This window comes from Mesocricetus auratus, unplaced genomic scaffold (assembly GCF_017639785.1).
Source record: "Mesocricetus auratus isolate SY011 unplaced genomic scaffold, BCM_Maur_2.0 Super-Scaffold_100013, whole genome shotgun sequence".
In the NCBI taxonomy this organism is placed as follows: Eukaryota; Metazoa; Chordata; class Mammalia; order Rodentia; family Cricetidae; genus Mesocricetus; species Mesocricetus auratus.
Window position 1 is genome coordinate 27684855 of NW_024429196.1, and position 18266 is coordinate 27703120.

Genomic DNA, 18266 nt, shown 5'->3' on the forward strand with positions numbered 1-18266 from the left:
AGCACCTCACTTGTTCAACAAAAGATATCTGCCAATGTTCCAACCATCTGAGTATCTAAGACTGGAGGAGGCATCTTCTGTGCATGTGTGATAAATCAACAGTGGGGAACGCTACTTTGAGGCAGACTATCAAGAGTGTGATTTTAAGAAAACTCATTCATTTCTCCATGTTTTCTTTCTTGCTCTAGCAGATGTGGGCATTAGCATCATTTCCCTTGAAAGGACAGTGAAAAGCTAGCATTGCAGAGAAGTATTCTAAACAATGACACTGCTCAATGGGACAGACATCCATAGAAGATTAACCCTACAGCACTTTCTAGAAAAGGTTGAAAAAAAAGAAAAGCAACTCTGTTTCCTGAACTCCAAGCACAACAATCCATGATCAAGGCAGAGTGAACATTTACACATGAAATGGGTGTCACCATTGCCACCTGTTCCAACAACCCTGTCCTGCCCCAAAAGCTGCACAGAGTGACTGGGCAGACTTTTTAATGACATTTCAGTAAAAGAAACCAGTTCTGAGTAAAGAATCATAAAAGTGCTTCCTTTCCTGCGGATCAGAGGCTGGATGAAATTAGCAATGATACAACTGTGTCTTTGTAAGACAAGTTACTTCTAATTAGGATTTGTCATAACTGACTATTGATTGGCACTGACATTTATTGAAGGACACCACAAAGTATGCCATAACCATATAGAAGAGAAAAAGAAGACAGTAATCTACCCTCCCACCAAAGAAGATACATTAAGAATCCTAATAGCCAGGGTGGAAAGCCTCAAAAAATTTAAATATTCTAGTAAATGTTCATGGTTACTAATAACTTTATTTTTCATACAAATTCACTAAGACGTGAAATCCATATAGTTCACCACAGAAAATACTGACACAACTAAGGACACAAAGGAACTCTTCATTCTGACAAATATTTTCCCATGTGTGCTAACAGAGGTAGGGTCTTAACTGTCCCTAAAGATTCCCATGTCAGGGGCTGTTACTGACTTTGTGTTATTGGAAGGTGGTAGGAACTTCACGAAGTGGGGCCCATGGAGGTCTTTAAGTTATGGAAGGGTACCCTCTAAAGGCAATGTGGGTTCCAGACCCTTTTTATTTTCTGCTTTTGTTTCCTGGGTCATGAAGTCAGCAGGTTTGCTCTTCTGTGTGATCCCACCATGATGTATTGCTCTGCCACAGGCTGAAAGCAACAGTGTCAATCAATCAAGAGAAACCTCTAAAATCGTGAGCCAAAATAAGCCTCTTTTTTAAAGTCGATCACCTTTGGTATTTGTTACAGTGATGGAAAGTTGACTGACATATCTGGAATGCTTTTGCAGGAGCAGTGAAAAAGGAAATAATAGGAAACAATATGGATGACTGAGTACAAAAATCTCTTAACTCACACAGAAGGAAGAAAACACAATCAACAGTAATGTCCATCTTTTTAAAGTCACAAATGTTGATGAGGGCAGAACAGTACAAACTTCACTGTTATTTCCCTTCATTGGCAGCATAAATAATCCACACTCCCCACATTTCTCTGAGGAATAATGGAAAAAACATGCTTCCTTAGCAAACTTCTCAAACAAAAACAAAACAAGGCAATAAGGTCTGAACACACCACAAGGGTTTGGGGATGTTAATTCTAAGCTATGATAAATATTGACTTAGAACAAAATATCATTTTAACTAGAACAGTAAATGCCTTTAAAGAAACACTGTAATCTAAAAAGCTAGTAGACATTAGGAAAAAGAGGAAATTGTTTGCACATGGCATGAAAGCTTTTTATCTCATTAACTACACAGATGCATGCAACTTAACTTCAGTGGCGTGTTCTCAAACCAGGCAGAAAACATACTTCTATTTTTAAACTTTAACTAAAAGGACAATAAAATGCTACCCACATATATTTCCCCCAAATTAAATATATTTAAAGCTACATTACTTCTGTAGAAACTTCTTCAGTTTTAGATTGGATATTGCTAAGTTGCCTAGGCTGGCATCAAACTGGCAATCTTTTGCCTCAGTCTTCTAAGTTCTGGGGTTAAGGTGTCCATTAATATTCCCTTTATCAACAGCATTATTAAAATTTTTTTCTCAGTAAAAAAATACCTTCACATTTATTTGGCTCTCAAATATATTTATCTTAACAAGTTCCTGGGAGATACTCAATGACTCAATTGCCTGTATGTTCAGTTGAGTGTTACTATGAAAAGCACTGTTCTCAGACTCTTAAGGACACAAAGTCATGTAAGGAATACAGTCTCCTGACCTTAAGAACCATCAGGAAAGCCAAGACAACCCTGTTCAACAAAGCAACATCTGGAGGCATCATCATCCCTGATTTCAAGCTCTACTATAGAGCTATAGTCCTGAAAACAGCTTGGTATTGGCACAAAAATAGACAGGTAGACCAATGGAATCAAACCGAACACCCTGATATTAACCCACACATTTACGAACACCTGATTTTCGACAAAGAAGCTAAAATTATACAATGGAAAAAAGATAGCATCTTTAACAAATGGTGCTAGCATAACTGGATATTGGCATGTAGAAGACTGCAGATAGATCCATGTCTATCGCTATGCACAAAACTTAAGTCCAAATGGATCAAAGACCTCAACATAAATCCAGCCACACTGAACCTCTTAGAAGAGAAAGTAGGAGGTACCCTTAAACGAATTGGTACAGGAGACTGCTTCCTGAACATAACACCAGTAGCACAGACACTGAGATCGAAAATTAATAAATGGGACCTCCTGAAACTGAGAAGCTTCTATAAGGCAAAAGATACAGTCAACAAGACAAAAAGACAATCCATAGAATGGGAAAAGATATTCACTAACCCCACATCTGACAGAGGGCTGGTCTCCAAAATTTACAAAGAACTCAAAACACCAAAGCATCCAATTAAAAATCTGGCTACAGAACTAAATAGAGAATTCTCTATAGAGGGGTCTAATATGGTTGAGGGACACTTAAGAAAGTGCTCAACATCCTTAGCCATTAGGGAAATGCAAATCAAAACAACTCTGAGATGTCATCTCACTCCTGTCAGAATGGCTAAAATAAAAAACACCAAGGACAGCTTATGCTGGAGAGGATATGGAGAAAGTGGAACCACTCCTCCATTGCTGATGGCTGCAAACTTGTACAGTCACTTTGGAAATCAGTATGGAGATTCCTCAGGAAAATGGGACTCCCACAAGACCCAGTAATTCCACTCTTAGTCATATACCCAAAAGATGCACATTCATACAACATGGATGTCTGTTCCATAATGTTCATAGCAGCATTATTTGTAATAGCATGAACTTGGAAGCAACCTAGATGCCTCACAATTGAAGAATGGATAGAGAAAATGTGGTACATTTACACAATGGAGTATTACTCAGCAGAAAAGACCAATGGAATCTTGAAATTTTCAGACAAATGGATGGCACTAGAAGAAACCATCCTGAGTGAGGTAACCCAGTCACAAAAAGACAAACATGTATGTACTAACTCATATATGGATTTTAGACATGAATCAGGGGAGTGCCACCCTACAATCCCATTGCCAAACCTTCATCCAGTAACTGATGGAAGCAGAGGCTGTGTCAGTGAGGAAGCCTCGGCAATCTCTGGGGCCTTAGGTAGTAGATCAGTGTTTACCATGACAGACGAATGAACTTTGGGAGCCCATTCCATATGGAGGGAACCTCTCACAGCCTGGGCACATGGGGGAGGGCTAGACCCTGTCCCAGATGAAGTGACAGACTCTGGAGATCCCTCATGGAGGGCCTCACCCTCCATGGGGAATACTGTTGGGATTGGGTGGGGGTTTGGTAGAGGGGCAAGGGAGGAGGGGTGGGAGAGGGAGCTGGGATCGACATGTGAAGCAAGCATGTTTCTAATTTAAATAAAAAAATATAGTGAGAAAAAAAAAGAACCACCTGTATCCTTGTAGACATCCATTGATGTGGTACAGCTGAGATTTGAACAGAGGGAACATATGGAGAACAGAAAAAAGAGTGGAAATGGAATGCTGCCTAGAAATGGAACTGCACTGAAATTGCAGCTGATTTTCCCCCATAGCCACAATTCAACCCACCACAACCCATTTAATTTCCGCAAAACCTACGATTTCTCATCTGCAGAACAGAAGCAAGGACATCTGAGCCCCTACGAAGGGTTGCCTATAATAACTATTAAGGCTGCCTCTACATGTAGTTGGCCATGTATAATGGCCAATCTGAAGTGCAGGTATATAGCTAGTGCCAGTCCTGAATAAGGTCATTGAAACATGAGAATGGTGCTTAGAATTCTAGCCACTTCGTTATGTCTTTGGATATAGGTTGTATCTTTAAAATGTTGCTGTCAAAATAATTTCATGACAGTGAAGCTAACAAAATAAGACAGCCTACTTTTGGAGACAAAAAGATTGAGAAGATGACACATAACTGAAACAATCTGATGGAATGGTAAGAGTTAAATGGGTCTGAACCCAGGGTATTGCCAGGTTCAGGGGAGGTGCTGCCACAGGGATCGAGCTTGGACAGGTGGCCAGTAAGAGGGAGATGGACAACAGGAGCCTTGGGGAAAAGGAGATGCAGTGACATTCAAACCAAGTGCAAACCATTTCAACATTTTATCCTTTAGTCTGAGGCTAAAAATTTTTAATTATATCTACACTGCGGCATATAATATTTTTAAACACTCCTGTCTATAACCAAAATCAGAAACCTTAAAATATAACATGTATAAGTGGGCATGTTTTTGTTTTGTTTTTTTAGAAGAACCTACTTACTTAAAAAATAAAATTACTTGCAAAGACAAGACAATTAGGCAATGACAATTCATAGAGCATAGCCAATCAATGACACAATAAATTAGCAGTAGTGAAGATGTGTTATAAATACCTACACACACTGACCTGTAAAAAAGCCTCATTCTACTAACATTCTGCACAATAAAAAACTAAAATGTGATATAAGCAAGCCAACCTGAAATGACACCTAGCATTATAAATGGCCTAATCTATATGTTAATACTGTTGTATCACATAACTGCAGCAAGACCAAGATAACAATAGGACTTTGGGGTTTCTATGGCTACATCCTGGCTAACGGGCCTGAAAGGGCTGGCTGCTGACACCACACAAGCTTTCCGAGTGCTTCTTTTTGGTTATTTATGATATGATTTATGATAACGACAACATCTCCTATTTTCTTTCCTCCTCAGATACAATAAATTGCTATCGTTAATCACTCTTCTCCGTTCAACTAGGATTACAATAGTATAATAGGTCCAGCTATGGTAATATTGTGGATCTTTTACAAGAAATAAATATAAATAGATCTCTTCGGACAATGTCAGTATCTCTAATATTTTAATCATCTTCCTTTAAGTCTTTCAGAATAAATTTTGCTACAACTAAGATCCCATATCCAGAATGTAAGCCCTTGGTAGGAGTCAAATTTATAATCAAGCATCACACCCTCACAACTCAATATTGTCACCATTTTCTTCAATTTGTCACACAGGAAGGCTGCCTACAGGACACAGTTTTCCAAGACAAACAATGGCAGTCACTTCTTCCCTGAATTGATAGAGCCTATCTTATTGCTGTTCCTCAGCCCTACAAGACAAACTAGTTGTTTATCCATCAGAAAGTAAACTAGTAGAGAAAGAAAGAATAACCATTTCTACGTCACACAGACATGGGTAAGAGCCTCTGCCCATCACTGGTTGTGCGGCTGCTTCATCTTTCTGAGTACTTACTTTTCTGACAATCTGTTCAAGGAAAGCAGTACTTATGCAGCTTTCAAGTAACAGTAAGATGAAGTACATTAAAAAAAAAAAAAACAAACAACAGCTTACACTCTGGAGCTAGCCCTCTTGCCTGATGGATGGTGAGAACAGCAGAGTCTAGCACTCTAGTCAAAGCATCAGACATGGAAAGCATCAGACATGGAAGGGAGACTATAGATCACCACCTAACCACAACTATGTGTGTTAGCCTAGCCATCTCCCGCAGAATTGCACAGTTAGGCAAACCTAACTTAGATGTCAAATTATAACACTGGGAGCAATAGAGTTGCTGTTTTAATATACTAAATGTTGAGGTTCAATTCAGCAACATTTTAACTGTATTCATATGTACATGTACAATCAGCTGTTATTACTTCTATAATATGCTGTAAATACTGTTCCTAGGGAAAACACAGAATTAAGTTCCTATGAATCGCTGGTCATGTTTTCATCACACGAACAATGTATAATCTTGTATTATGTATCTGCCTTCCCTCCCCTTTGCCTCTTCCTCCTCTTTTCTTTCCTGCCAGATGGAACCTAACACCATCCTCCTTCCTCAGCCCTGAGTGCTGGCATACAGAAGCACACCCAGCTCTGTGTGATCCTGTTTAAAGACACCTGATGTAATATGTATTGCTGACTAACATTGAACTCCTGGTTAGCTCATGTGTGAGTTTGGCTTCACAGAAACCTATCCTATCTACACATTTTCTGTACGGCACATCCCAGCCTTTTGGGCTTAAGGACAGTAGGGGCCACAAGGCTTTGCACAGAACATGAAAAGAACACTTGTGCGCTGGGCAGTGTTGGTCCACCCCTTTAATCCCAGCACTTGGGAGGCAAAGGCAGGATGATTTCTGTGAGTTCAAGGTCAGCCTGGTCTACAGAGTGAGTTCCAGGACAGGCTCCAAAAGCTACATACAGCAGCCTGAGAATCCGAGTGATAGGTAAGTCACTCAGAGAGTTTACTGCGGTCCCATGCAGGTTCCTAGCTGTCAGTCCACACTTGTGATTTCCCACTAGCTCAGGTCAGCTGTCTCTGTGGTTTTCCCCTTCATGCTCTTGACTCCCCCATTCCTTGTTCACATGGTCCCTCCTCCCTCTTCAAATGAACTCCAGGAGCTCAGTCCAGTGCTTGGCTGTGGCTAACTGTATCTGCTTCCTTGTGTTACTGGATGTAGGTTCTATGATGGCAATCAGGGTTGTCACTAATGTGATTAAAGGGGAAGGCCAATTCAGACATTCTCCAGTAATGCTAAGAATCTTAGCTGGGGTCATGCTTGAGGACTCCTGAGAATTTCTCTAGCACCAGGTTCTTCCCTAACCCCATAATGGCTCCCTCTATCAAGATATCTCTTTCATTGCTCTCCCTCTCTATCCCTCCCCCAACTCTGTTTTCCTGATCCTTCATGTTCCCATCCCTCATCCCCTCCCTTCTACCCCCTTCCAGTTTACCCAGTAGATCTTAACTATTTTCCTTTCCTGGGGCCTCCATGTGCGTCCCTCTCAGGGTCCTCCATTTTTCCTAGCTTCTCTCAAGTTGTGGATTGTAGCCTGGTTGTCCTTTGCTTTACATCTAATATTCACTTATGAGAGAATACAGACTGTCTTTCTGGGTCTAGGTTATCTCACTCAGGGTGATTTTTTTTCCTAGTTCCATTCATTTGTCTGAAAATTTCAAGATGTCATTGATTTTTTTTTTTACCACTGAGTAATATTCCATTGTGTAAATGTACCACATTTCAGGAAATTTTTTTTGTTATCTTGCACATCAAAAAAATTTTTGTTAACTTGCACATGTACTCAAATTATCTTGGGGATATCATGAGTATCTGTGGTTAAAAGTGCCTGCGTTGAGTAGGCAAATCTATGAAAACAGAGTTTGTATGTACAGATCAATTGTTTGTTGTATGAATATGACTTCATCATCACCAAGCACTTTGTATGAACTACTGATTTAAACTAAGGCATCTTACTCAAAAGTAATAGCATTTCCCATAAGCATTTCACGGAAAGAAAAAAATATACTTGATACGCTTTTTCTGTTGCTATGATAACGTAACTCCAACAGAAGCAACTGAACAGAGAAGGCTTCATTTTAGTTTACAGTTCCAAGTTCTAGTAAATCATGATGGGAGAATCAAGACATCTGGAGCTTGAAGCAGCTGGTCACATGCACAATCAGAAGAAGAGTAAGGAATACATGCATGCAGTGGTCAGCTCACTTCTTCCACTATTATGCAGTCCAGGATCCCCTGCTTGGGGATGGTGTGATCCACAGCGGGGGCATCTTCTCCTTTTACTAACCTAATCAAGATAATCCCCCACAGGCAGGCCTAGAAACCTGCGCCCCAGGTCATTGTAGGTTTTACTTACTTGAAGATTAAAACTAACATCATACACTTAATGGTGACATACCTGGTTTGGATATTTCTCCAAATCCAAACTGGGGTACACTTTAGGTTAAGTCACAGAATAGTCATATACAGTGTACTCTGCTCAAACCACATGACTACACCCCTCTGCCCCTTCCCCGGTTTCTGGAACATGGTGAAGTCTTTTATGCTGTTTTCCTCCTGAAAGAACACTCTTCTCTCAGTTGGGCCCACTTCTCTCTCTTATTCCGCAAAGCTCAAGCTTAACACTGTATTTTCAGCGTGGTTTATAGTCATTCTAAGACTTTGAAGAAAGCATTACAACTGTCTGATCATTAATGCCATTCTTGCCTACTTCCCCAACTAAGACTCAGAGAAGGAACTAACTTCACTGACAGAAATTAACCATGGTAATAACTACAATCCCAAGCGATGTTGATCAAACTTATTTTTCCACCTTAGGATGGCTCACAACTGACAAGAGTTCAGGAGAAGCCACATTTTGGGTTTTGAGATCTGATCTTTCCCAGGCCAATGATCTGTGGTAAGAAACTCTTGCTATTTAGAGGCAAGTCCACAAAAGCAAGGGTTGTGTTCTCACAGATTTACTAGAAGAGCAGAGGCAACAAATAAACACCAAGGATAATTCACAGTGATTAAGAGCTAGGAAGCCAATAAAATAGGGCAATTTGTGTAGAAAGGGACAGGCTGGTGAGAGGATCACCAAAGAAGTGATGCCAAAGCTGTCACCAGACATAGGGAAATGTGACCCTGGGTGATGCTTGCACAGACATGCTAGGGAAGAAAAGAGAGAGAAAAGGTCATGCTGTGGTGTCAGCTTTAGCTGGGGCCTATGTAGAAGAGAAGAGGGCCTGCCCAAGGTACCCAGAGAGTGCCTCAGGCCCACAGAGAGCCACTGGTCAGCATCAGCAGTGCAGTGACTGGAAGAAGGGAAGCAGTCAGAGAGGAGGGCAGAGGAAGTTGAGTGCAGATCCTCAAGAGCTCATTTCTCACTGAACAAGAGAAACTATCAGATAAGACATCCACTGGTATTAAAGTCTCAGCAGTGTTAGCTCAAGATGACTGTTGGACTGAACAACGAGAGACAGCTGAAAGAACTTTATTAGATGACGTGACATAGGCACACTCATTAAGCAAGCATGAAGAGCAGTCAACTATTACAAGGTGAGGCAAGCCGACCTAACTTTAAATACGTGGACTACATTCCTCCTATGCTAGAGGTCAGAGGCCAGGGTACCTAGGAATCCCCTTGGCGAAATTGGCTGTCTATCTCAGGGACTAAGCCTCATCCTATTTTTAACAGCTAACTATCATAGGATGAAAGTAAAGCCATACCTATATCAATGCTGCCTGCCACTACATTGTCACAATGCACTCATTCACAGATGCAATGTCTGCGCTGCACTGAACCTAACACTGTCTCAATGACCTTGACAAAATTTGGAGGAGAAAAAAAACAATTCAAGATCGGGGCTTTAAAGCTATTTTAGAATTAACTCTGAATAATTGTCCCACAATATGAGTTTCTTGATTAATTGCTTAAGATAAGGTCTCCTTTCCTCTGTGGCCTCCAGTGGCTCCCTCTACTTCCCATAATCACTTTTGTCTCATTCTTCTAAGCCCTTGAAGGCTAAGAGAAAAATCAGAGATATACCAATTCCATCACTCGAGGATTAGCTGAAAGATAACCCTCTGAATTCCATCCCTGACCACCACGTGAGTGATTAGTCAGTAACTACCCCACATCTGTTTCCTGGGACTCGCCCTGCTTCATAAGAAAAGCTATAAACACCGTGTCCTTTAATACTGCAAATTGGCATGTGGGTTACATGAGAAAAAATGAGCACTAATTTTTTTATTGCATTATGCTTTTCTGACTTTTTCTAAACAGAAAGCAAAAGCTAAAATGAGAATAATTAGTCTTTTGAAGGTATTACTAATTAGAAAATTAGGACTCTATTTTTGACTAGATTATGTCTTACAAAGTCAAATTTCTGCATAATTGAATAGAAAATTGGCAGGAATAGGTCTTCCATCTAATTTCAACAAAATTAGCATCCAGCCACCTGAAATTTTGGCAGCATTCCAGTATGTTTATCCAAAGAAGTAAGTAGAAAATAAAATTGACAATTGTGCCTAAACAAGTTAGTTCTCCAACAGTCCTCTAGCATGTACATGTACACATGCACATGCATGCACAATTTTAAGAAATGAGTGAAAATTTCAAAAGTACATTTTATGAATGGATTAACAATTTTCCATTCTTCCTATTACACACATCAACTGCAGACAGAACAAGAAAATCCCTGTCTTCAGTGAACAGAGAACTCTACTGTGATAGTTGAATAAGAAATGTCCCCTTCAGGCCCTTGTGTTGAATGTGTGACCTCAGTTGGTGGTAGTATTGTGGGAGATGGTGTAGACTTTAGCAGGTTCAGGGGTCGTGCCTTTGCAGCCTCTTTCTGTCAGTTTACTGTCTGCTGGGAGGTGAGCAGCCTCTACCACATGCTCCTGCTGGCACACGAACTACTCTGGACCATTCACCAATCCTGCCATGATGGACTAGAGCCTCAGAAACTGCAAACTAACAGAAACAATGTCCCTTTACACTGTCTATTGCAGGTATTTTGTCACTGCAAGGATATAACTAATACTGAAACTGGTAAGAAAAGTTTCATTATGGCTGCAACTAAACTTAGTCACCAAGTTCTTAAGCCTTTGAAAGTGGGTTGGAGAGGAAATCTGGAAGAGTTTGGATCAATAAACTCAGAAGATCAGGATGCCAACAAAGGTGAGAGCAGGAAAGACTTTGATCCTGAGGGAATGAGGTGGGGACGAGGATTCTACTGGGAACTGTACTAGAATTCAAAGCGTTTGTCTGTTTCATCTGTGTCATGACCCTCTGAAGGAGACTGAATTTAAAAGTGATGTACTCATTAATCTGGTCTGTGCATAGTTACTGCAGTTGCTTTTAGCCAGTAAGGTTTGGAAGCAAAAGAGCAATACAGAAAAATATGCACCTTTGTTAGAAAGGCCCATGCAATGGGCTAAGGAAGAGACTAGTACTGTTAAGAAGAAACGGGTACTTTTTCCCACAGGGACAAGAGGAAAGATGGCATGGAGGCAATTCAGAAATCAGTGAGGCTCAATACACAGCAGGCTCCATTGGTAAAAGCATAAACTCATTTAAAAGACTTCCTACCATGTTCTGGTACCCAGGCACACAGAGCCCACTCAAACGGTGGTCTCACAACAGGTTAAGAATTGACTTCTGGAGAACAAATAATAAAGAGGAGCTGAGAGAGAAACGTAACCACTCAAGGAGAGTGGTGAAAGCGGCCTGTGTTTATGGAACATGGTCAAACTCCCTCCAAGGGTAGAAGGGCCAGATGAGCAATCAACAGTTAAGGCTTACTGCTCTGCAATGTTTTTAGACATTTTGAATTAGCTGTTGGGATAGTTAGCTTTAACTGTCAACTTGACACAACCTAGAATCATCTGTATAGAGAGTATCATGAGGTACAATCTACACTGGGTTCTGACATTACTTTGTGTAGCACCAGTCTTCCTGAGGGCCTGCAAAATGTAAAGCTCTAGGTAGACAGGGCATGTCTATTGAGAATGTCTTAGTTAACCAATGTTAACTAAGGAAGAATTAATACTAACTAGGTAAGACCTAGCCCATCGTGGGTGACATAGTCCCCAGGTAGGAAGTCTGAACTGTGTAAGAATGGAGAAATCTATTGAATACAAGCAAGCAAACAAGAAGTATGCACATATTTATTTCCTTCAATTTCTGACTATGGGTCTGATGTAATCAGCTCTTTTTAAGTTCCTGTCTTGGATTCCCCATATGAAGGAGCTGTGAGGTACAACATAAAACAAACCCTTTCTCTTATAAGTTGATTTTTACCAGGATATTTTATCCCAGCAACAGAAGTGAAAGGACAACTGCTGATATTTGCATTAAAGAAACAAAACTAAAAACAAACAAAACACCACCCAGATTTCTTGCCTACTAAAACATTGGATTCAGAATTCTATACCTCCTATGAAATTATGATGAGATTAAGAGAACACGGGGGCCAACCTGAGGAGCCTGCACACACCTCACAGCTACCCTAGCTCCTCTTGGGATGTGGCTTTGCAGCCTAAGCCTGACATGCATCTATCCCCAGGGCTCTCTCAGGCAATAGGAAGCCAGTGCTATATTGACTTTCTCTGAGAAACCACAGTAATTTTACTTTTAGAAAAGCGAAGAGCATTTTTTTATATGTACAGTCACCAGGGAGACTGCTAGGTAGTATCATTACTACACAAGCAATGTCACATAGCCATAGAAATATATTAGAAATACTTAGGCTAAAAAAAATGTGTAATTTTCAGGTAAACAAAAACATTAACTATCTGAGAGAATTATACATATGACAGTGAAATTTAATTACAGCACATGGGCTAAAGTTTATTTCATAAATATTTACCTTAAGCATCTTTTCAGATAAGCAATATTTATATGCACATTCTACACAGGAAACCTCATTGAAAGCTACAAAAGAAATTTATATACATCACAGGTGACCGCTAGATTGACTCTTTCCCCCTGGACTCTCGGAAATTTCTCCAAATCAGAATTATGAGTTTTAAGAACATAACTAATAGAACATTATAGAACTTAATGAAAATGTCAACCTGTCACCTCCTGAAATATCAATGAAGTGGAAGCACATGACACCCTACTTGTGGAGCAAGAAATTAATCTCAGAACAAATATTCCTGACTCCTTGAAGCTGTATTAAATTTGACACTTTCGGGGGACATGACAAGAAGCAATTGAAATGAACTAATTAAACCCCCCAAAGTGCTCCAAAGTAATACTTAAATTTAAGAAAGTAGGAGCATAATGCTGGACAAGACACAGACGTGTCTTTCTCTGTTGCTCACACACATGCTCAATTCTTTCTAGTGCCCATAACTAAAAACCAGCTGCTTTATTCAACCCTTTGCTTCCCTTCAACATTGCTGTCTAGTTCACATACACAGTGAGTCCTTGCACTAATCATTTCCAGCGATTATTTGAGAATTTGCTATTTTTCAGACCTAATGAACATAGCCATAAGGAAAGGTAATCCACCTGAACATTAATGAAGCAGGAAGGAGAACCGGGACACTCAGAATATAGTGTGACAATCAGAGAGGAAGATGTATTTCAGCTATGGTGACATTGTTCAGAGGTCACACTAACCTGATCACTTCATCACCCAGTCACTTATGAACTCTTGATTATTGGTCCTACCCCAGCCTCCATCTGAAATGCTTTTCCATGGTCTTCTGTAATATATCTCCTTGCTACCTTCTTCCTCTTCTCTTTTTGCTCCTTTGGAAGCCCTCATCATCTTGCCTCAGATTTCTTAAGTACTAGGATTACATGTTCACATCATGTACCGCTACCCCTCTATGTTTCATGTACTCCAGACCCCAGGCTGGCATTGAACTCTTGACTCTCCTACTTCAGTCTCCCAAGAGCTGGGATTACAAAGCTGTGTCACTGTCCTTGGCTCTCATTTCTTTCTCCTTCCTTCCTTCCTTCCTTCCTTCCTTCCTTCCTTCCTTCCTTCCTTCCTTCCTTCCTTCCTCCCAACCCCCCTCCTTTCTTGTTTGTTTTTCAAGACAGGATTTCTCTGTGTAACTTTGTAGACCAGGCTGGCCTTGAATTCAGAGATCCATCTGCCTCTGCCTCCCAAGTGCTGGGATTAAGGGTGTGTACCACCACCATATGGCTACAGTCAACATCCTGATTGTTTTCTAGTTAACAGGTACTGGATCACCCATCCTCTTCCTCGAAATCTCTAATAGTACGTTTATCTAAAGTTCAATGCAACAAATATTTACTGTATTCATATTCAATGCCAAGCAATCAGGAAGGTGCCAAAGAGAGAGAACACATTAAATCCAGCAATGATTCCATCTAGGAGGCAAAACACAGTCAGTCAGCAAGTTTCTCCAGAAGAAGCATCTCCCTGGCCATCTCCCAGTAACTCCTCTTCTGCCTAAGGAGCTAAGAAAGGTGAGCCTCACACCAAAGCCCACTTTTGGAGCTTAAACTTGACTTTTATCCTTTTCTTCCCCAGCTTCTTTTCACTCCCTGAGTTTCTTAATGTCTTGAGTTTTCCATTAAATTCTAATTATATTTTATATTGACTACAACATTTTCCTTTCCATACCTGCTTGTGAAAACTTCGTTTATTTTATGAGAAATATCCCAAACAGTTCCTTCATGAAGCCCTAATTCCAGTCAAATGTGGACTGTCAGCACTGTAAATCCCCACAGCAGCCTCCAACTTTATGAGAACAACTGTGCTTACAGTTATTTATCCACACTGTCCCAGATTAGTAAACTTACCAAGGGTAAAGCCTGTGTTTTAATTCATCTTTTTTCTGAACCTTTCAGCTCAGATCTATAAATATTACAAGAAAGTTATTATATGCATGGTGTCACATTAAGTATATAGTGGGTGTTCAAATACCCTCTAGATGCAACTGAATTTAGAACATACCACCTAATAGTTTTCTGATAAAAGATGCTTGGGAAATGAGTGTTTTCAGACAATGTGTGCCTAAGATGTCTGTATTCTACCTCATGACTTGAGAGTTTGGCTGGTTCAAGTCCAGTTGTATCTTTCTCCTGTGCTTTCAGTCAATGAGCTGCACTGCAGCCTTAAGGCCTCTGACTGTGTGTGCCCTTTGTCTATGCAACTACAGTTTGACATTGAGCTGTGATCTCCCTTATTTCCTTCAAGCCCTATTTAATCTCATTTATCAGAGACCTTTCTGAACAGCCTAACACGGTAGCCCCATTAGTCACTGGCACTTTAATCTACCTTTTATTGTCATATTTCTCCCTTTCTTCCTCTTCTCTTCCTTCCTGCCCTCTTCTTTCTCTCTCCTTCACCTCCTTCCATTTCTTTTTTGAGTTAGGTCTCGTGTATGCAAGACTAGCCTCAAACTTGCTATGCAGCAGAAGATAAGCTCGAACTCCTGAACCTCCCAACTCTACCTCCCAAGTGGTAGGATTACAGGCCTGTGACACTATCATCCATATGTTATTTTTTCAATATCTGCCACATACCAGTAATTTTTAGCATTTTCTCTAGAGCATAAACTTTGTTGAGAAAAAACTGGCTTTGCCCACTGAGTACTTCCAGCTCTCATCACATGCCTGCCTCTCAGGAGTTGCTAAGTGAGTAACTGTGAAACAAGAACACCGGCCAGTTAGCATACACACACACTGGAGGCCAGTTAGCACACTGTTACACACACTGGAGGCCAGTTAGCTCACTGTTACACACACACTTGACATTTACTTCAAGAGTATCAGAGATAAGGAATGACAACAGTGCAGCTGAGCTTCTTTGACCCTCAGGCCCATGTCTTAAAAGATGCATTCATGTCACATCGCTTTAGAGAAAAGTCCCAAGACAAGGTATTTACACTACTTAACGTTTTCAGATTTACTTAGAGGTTTTTAAGGTATCACTCCCTGAACCACAAAAATTGTAATAGCTACATAGGATAGACCTATAACATTTCAAGTCTCTAATTCTTCTGGGCCATTTGTATTTCTGATGGTCAAAATCTATACCTTCCCACACAGTATCCATCTGTACACCTCTGAGAGTGTTGGAAAGGCAGTGTTCTGTGCTCAGTGAATATCTGTACGCTTCTCCTGCATACCACAGAGGTGTATTCTGCAACTCTGGTCCATTGTGCAGGTGCTGACAGCTGTGTTATGAGAGCTACCAGGCAATAACTATGAGCATCTGTATTTCAGAAAATACTGAGAGGAAAAAAGTGCTTCTTTTCAATATATAACAGTCACAGGAAAGAATTGCTGGGTGTCCATTATTGCAATTTATGCTGGACATTCGTATGTATTATCCCCCCCCGCCCCCTTTGAGGATTACAGCAAAGTCATTTCTGGAGCCCTAGAAAAGGTAGCACTGATGTGCATGTGAGTGTGCACGTGTGTATAAACACCAAGGACATGTTCTGTCACTTACCACTGGTCACAGTGGAGTAAACAGTGAGAGAGGGAGTACACTCCTGGCCCCAGTTCTGATCTCCAGTCCTAAGTGAGGTTTCATTAGAGCTGGCAATCTTTCTTAGCTACTCACTGGGCAACTCTAGTCCCTGTGGCAGGTGTCATAGCACTACATGTTGAGAGAATGTATGAGGCATGTCTGGTACCTGGAGCTTGTCCCACCACACACCTGGATCTGGAGTTCTTTCCATGTGGTTGGCCACTTGTATCTCAAGGAACTGGGATTTTATGAAGTCAAATACCTGAGATACCCTCAGAGTAATGTCTGGGAATACTTACTGGAACAGTGAGTAAATAGCATGAACTACCAAGAAGTGAAGACAGTCTTGAAGACACTCCAACCTCTCTTATTCAGAGGCATCAGTCATTCTGGTTTTCTGTAAATCACCCCACCCCTTGTTTGAAGCAAGTTTCAAATGCAAAGGAGTTAGACCGAACTGGGATCTCTTCCAGTCTTGCTCCATCAATAGTAAGTGCAGTCTAACTCAATGCCAATTACACATTTGTATTTTGGGCAAAATATGACATTAACAAAACTGCTCTTTACACTCAAGATTACACTAAGTAGAGAATACACACGTGTTTTTGTTTCATTGGTAACTCTGGTTGCATATTTAAGACACATCAACACAGATGAGTAACCTACTGTCCTCTTCCTCCTTCCCACATCCTCACTCTTGTCTCTTCACTTTTGAATATATGCTACAGCAAACATTGGCCAGTACCTCAGGGTTACACCTTCTAATGGACTAGCAACCAGTGAGGATGCTTGTCTCTTGGTAGGTGGGATGCAAGAATGGTCAGTTTGCCCATACTTAAAGAGCTTTGTGTGTTTCCCAAGTGGAAAAGGAATTTACCATTCTATGTGAAAACTGCTACCATTTTAGTGCACAAATCTATTCTGTACACTCTTTAAAGAGGATTAATGGCCTTGCTGACAAACGTAGATATTTTCTACTTTCCAAAAGTACAAAAACTTTATACGAAAAGGAAGAAGTTAAGAATGGTAGAGCGAAGAGAAATGAGATTAGTAAGAAAATATTGAAGATAATTAAATATTATTTCCTCAGAAATAAATTATATTCTTCATATTGAATGCATTTCTAAGTTTCTAATACTCAGGGTTTCCAAACACTAACTACAGCACAAATCCATACGGATTTTTATCTCCATATATATCAAAATAGTTTTCTTGAATAATAACTATATAAAGTATATGGAAAATATGTTCTGTATCCATACTTGTAAAGTTCACACTTCTCAAACACCTAGTGCATTCTTGTGACTTCATAAACTGCAGTGCACTATAAACAATCCATTCACGAATCTATCTTTTCCATGACGCCAAAGGTCATACAACCAAACTCTGAGAAGGGAGGGACTGAAGCAAGTACCCAATCTTTACACTCATTGCCTGATTGCCTAAAGCTAATTTACAGAAGAACACACAATGCTGTAATAATCTAAGAAATATGGGTTCTGGGGGCTGGAGAGATGACTCAGAAGTTGAGAGCTCTTGTGTGTACCTTAACTGGTACTACATGAGTTATTAGGTAAAGAAGCCATGCATATAACATCTAAATGAAGCAAAAGCAACCTAACTCAACAAATAACTGGGCAACTTCCTTCTAACTTCAGAGACTCTTATAGGTATCAGATGACAATGACCAGACCAAATTCTTTCTGGTATAGTTACTGTATGCCCCTCAGATCTGGCAGATAAATTCTAGAAAGAAAAAGTTGTATGACTTATAAAGACCCGTCTCCCTCTAGAAATGTTAATCTACATGCTACAAAATAAAAATCATTTGATTTTGTGTAATGGGAGCAAAATGGATGTTAGCATTAACTGCATCTATAGCATTGCTGACTAGAAAATTATTCAAAATTACTTCCTCTGTTTCTTATATGACTTTTTCTTAAGCTGTGTTGAAAGTGGTACTTATTCTATTCAGGCACTTTTCTCCTTACCCTTAG

General features: G+C 40.2%; 1 protein-coding gene across 1 annotated transcript in view; it reads right to left on the minus strand.

Annotated features, from left to right (window-relative positions):
* Taf3 (TATA-box binding protein associated factor 3) overlaps positions 1-18266 on the minus strand; it is a 143113-nt gene that overhangs the window by 45346 nt on the left and 79501 nt on the right. The window lies entirely within an intron of this gene.